Consider the following 4,728-nt stretch of genomic DNA (forward strand, 5'->3'; position numbering starts at 1 on the left):
AATCGATCCTAAAACTCGAATTACAACACTTTCGTGGGACTGTATTTGACAAATTAAACGCAAAATTACACAAATTCACAATTAACACTAATTTTATTCTATTAACAAAATCATGAAAAATTCAAATATAATGGTATTAGCAATTAACGTTCATTAAATCAACACTAAAACTCAAATTAAACATTAAAAAGTTAACATCGTACCTTCAAGCACCAAAATATATAACTTTTGTCAAATAGAAATGCTACATTGAACACAGATATCCTATTAGAACAAAATATCAAACTCGAGCACCGATGATAGGTTAAACCTAATGTTATTTATATTTATAATTAAATATTATCTTAATTATTAAATAGTATCAATTATATAGTATAATATAGTAATAGGTTGAAAAATATTGATTTATTTTTCGAATCCAAATTTCAAAGCATGGTTAAAAGTTCTAAGGATTAATTGTAATTACTCATTCAAAGTTCAATTTTAAAATCTTAATTAAAATCTCATATATATATATTATATTTAATTTTTACTATATATCTAATTAGGTTCAACCAACAATTTGACATATCAAATTACTCATATTATCGGTGAAATTACTTATTAGGTCCCTTATTCTAGGGACTAGTTTAAAAGATATACAATCAAATGAATCAATTTAATCATTGTATAAAAACATCAAATAACACTAAATTTTAATAAAGTTAACATTCATTGATTAAAATATGACATAAAATTATTAGTTTTAATTTGCGATTCAACTGCGAACAAAAAATTCATTTGTAAAACCATAAAAGTTTTAAAAATATTAACTTTGTTAAATAGTAGCTCATAGGCGAATCCAATTGAGGGTATGTAGTGGCCTTGACCCCCCAAAAAACGGTGAATTGTGTTTAAACTCCTCTAGCAATTATAAAAGTATACATTAATATAATGATAAAATTTTATTTTGGACCTTCAAAATTTTAACATTCCATTTTGGTCACCCTAAAATTTTTTCATGCCTTCATCTCCAGAATAGATGGCATTCTGTTAAGATTTAGCCTTATTATTGCATGAAATATATTAATCCATTTAATAGTATAGGGACTAATTTGAATCAATCTCTAAAATAAAGGGACATGTTAGGAACTTTCATCCATATTATCAAGTGGAACAAAAATTTGCCGGTAAAACAATCGAATTATATATACTAGGCAATAAATGTAATTCTTAACATTTATATCTTTTGTCCAATTTGTCTTTTTTTTTTCTCTTTTTTTTAAAAGCTAAATTTCGCTCTCAACCTTTTTAAAAGATGTGAATTTGAACATCAATTTTTCAAAAGGAGTTGAATTACTGTTTTTTAATGAAAATACTAACTTAAATGTTAAAATTTTAAACATGATAGTACGCATGGCAATTCACGTGTACTCCATGCTATTTTTTAAAAAGTTTATGAATTTTTAAATTTTATGAAATTTTGAATTATTTGTTAATGTGACATATAAGACAAATAATGTCATGTCAACATGAAGTATACATGGACTACCACGCGATTTACTAGACCAACATTGTTAAAAAAAAATTGTTTTACTCAACATTTCAATTTAAAGAAAAGTGATTTGACTATTTTTAAAAGGGTAATGACCAAATTTAGCTAAAAAAAGAAGAAGAAGGGTCAAATTGAAAAAAAAATGTAAACGTTAGAAGCTAAAGTTATCATTATCCCTATATACTATTTATATTTATTTATTTTTATATTCAATTTATCACACTCAATAAATCACATGATTAACAAGTAACATTATTCGTAAATATATATTTTTAAAGAAAATATGTTGTACTTAAATTAATTAAAAACACTAATAAGGTTATAAAGTACAGAAATTAAATTATATGGAATTAAAGCTCTAGGGACTATAACTACAATTTGACCAATAAAAATATAAGATTAAGATAAAACTTAAAAAAAAAAAAGCCCTAGAATCCGGGATTTATTTCAATTAGTTCACGTAATCATACTTAACTTCACATTCCATAAAATCAATAAGTTTGACTTTCGATATCTGCAACCCTTACCGTACCGTATTCCCGGAAAAAGAACGAAAATCCTAGAGAGTTGCCTTCATTCAATTGCTTGCCCATTTAGCAGTCTCTTCATCAAGAAAATCAAGCAAGACAGTGCTCTTACATTGAGGGCATTTAGGTTCAAATTTGGATAACATAACATATATGAGACAACGAGGGCATCCCACTAGCAGCATTGACGTTACTTCAGGACGGTACCGCATCGTCACCACTGACTCCTCCTCCAACTCCTCCTCCTTTTCATCTCCGGGTTCCGAAGACAAGCATGAGTTTTCTGGCGATATTTCCAGGGGAGAAACTGACATGCTTGGTGACCCTCTAGCTGGTGTTGTACTTGTTGAGTTGAGCTTCAAACCTCTTTTTTATAGGTGATGAAACAATCATAATTAAATTAAACAAACAAACAAAAAAAAAACGGAGAGAAAATAATAAATAGAAATAAATTCACCTTTGGGCAAAACAAGCCTTCAAAGCACCCAATTTCAAGGTGTATAAAGTGGGAAATAAGATAATAATAAGATGTTTCTAAGAAGATATGTTCATATATATATATATATATATATATATATATATATATATATATATATGGGGACTTAGGAGTTGGAAGAAATATTGGGAGATGTAATATTGAGTAAGTTGAGTTATGCACTATTTATGATGATCTTCAATATGCATGAAAGGTAAAAAAGAAAAATAATCACCTTAGAAACAGATGTAATATTGAGTAAGTTGAGTTATGCACTATTTATGATGATTTCCAATATGCATGGAAGGTAAAAAAGAAAAATAATTACCGTAGAAACATATTATGTTTTTGCTATTGAATCTATTCAAGGTAGATTTCAAGTTCAACTGAGTAAAGATTTAGCTATAATAATTATTGAATTGTGTTGAAGACAATAGAAGGTAGAGATGTAATATATCTCGAGGGAAGCTAATACGACTGCACATACTCTTGCCAGCTTGATGAAGCAATTTCTTGTTGGTCTACATGTTTTTTAGAATATTCCTTTAATGGTAATAAATCAATTACAAAGAGAGAACTCTGCATCCAAATTTAGATACGATGGTTAATGTGTAATTGTTTTATTTTATATAAAAAAATTTATGGTTTCCACACACTTACAAGTGTAATAAAATTTCTAATATGATTTTACAATAATTATTTTAAAATTTTAACTTTTTGGTGACTTTAATATTTACCACGTTTATGTACCCAAAAAAAAGCACAATATTTAAGTGTAAACTGTAAGTTTTAAACTTTCAAGTCTCAAGTCCCTACTATAAATTGGCACGTTCATATATAAGATAAATTCAATTCAGAATTTGTAACTTATTTTCGTCATCCCCATTAATAGGTTTTATTTTCATCATTCATTTTATCTTTTTAAAAATCATTACATTCATAATTTAAAAAAAACCCATTAAAAATTTAGGTTAAAATATGCTTAAGTCTTTGTACTCTTTGTATATTTAGAATTTAGTCCCTTATTTTTATTTTAAGAAATTTATCCCTTTATTTTTCGGATTTAAAATATTCGTCAATTGTTATATTGTTAAAATTCTTTTGTTAATTCAAAATCATTAAAACTTCATTTTTTTTGTTACATGACTATAATTTGAGTTATTTTTATTTCAAAATGCCATACCTACGAATTCAATTGAATTTGGCCGGAGTTAGCTATTAGATTTGAATTTTGAAATATTAAATATAGAGACTAAATTCTTGAAAATAAACGTAGATGAATTGAGTCCAAATGTGTGAACAATACAAGGGCTTGAAGAATATTTTAACCAAAAATTAATAATTGTATTATGTTTTCCTTTAACCAACTTAACATAATGGCAATGGAGTTGATAATTTGACTATTTTAATTCCGATTTTAGTTTAAATAAAAAAGTATTTAAATTTAATATTTTTAAATGTATTTTAAATATTTTTAAATATCACATTTAAGCATGGTTATATATAAATTTGGATCTCATGAAATAATAATATTAACCCAACATAAAAATAAATAGATTTATTTATTTTAAGAGATAAATATCAAATTTATATATGAATTTTGGTCTAATGTGTAATCGATATATGAATTTTAATTTGGTGTAATTATACACTTGAAACTTGAATTGTGATTCATTTGTAAGCATAAAATTTTGATTTTGATTCAATTATACATATTTAAAGAAATAAATAGATGCAATTATTTTCATATTGGATCAATATAATTGTTTGTGTATGTAATATATCAACGTAAAATGATATTAATTCGACAATATTGTTAGTGACCTGTGAAATTTAAATCAATTAAACTTTCACGTATAAAATCATTTAAAATCAAATTTTATGTATGACATTACACGATAAAATTAAAGTTTTTGTATAATTTTGATATTTATTTATTTTTGTTAGTTAAGAGTTTTGTAGACTAAAAATTGCTATGAAGCATTTTCTATCAACCTGTGTAATAACTAATAGTGTTCCATGTAATACACTGTTTATGACCCGCATAATGTGGATGTGCAATTAATGTCATTTAAATCACTTAACTATACAAAATTTTTTATTTTAGTCATTGGGCTGTTAAGTTTTGTCTTAAAAAATTCGGTGATCAGTATGGCGGATTATTACCTATTGACTAGTAGAACATATCTTAG

General features: G+C 25.7%; 1 long non-coding RNA gene across 1 annotated transcript; it reads right to left on the bottom strand.

Moving 5' to 3' along the window:
- Positions 1-1,803: 1,803 nt before the first annotated feature.
- On the bottom strand, positions 1,804-2,637 carry LOC108469273 (uncharacterized). The gene is made up of 2 exons (XR_001869069.2): positions 2,519-2,637; positions 1,804-2,427 (listed from the first exon to the last, which is right to left on the bottom strand). It is a non-coding gene; the product is annotated as an uncharacterized LOC108469273 (long non-coding RNA).
- Positions 2,638-4,728: the final 2,091 nt, after the last annotated feature.

The sequence above is a fragment of the Gossypium arboreum genome, chromosome 8 (genome assembly GCF_025698485.1).
Source record: "Gossypium arboreum isolate Shixiya-1 chromosome 8, ASM2569848v2, whole genome shotgun sequence".
Taxonomy (NCBI): Eukaryota; Viridiplantae; Streptophyta; class Magnoliopsida; order Malvales; family Malvaceae; genus Gossypium; species Gossypium arboreum.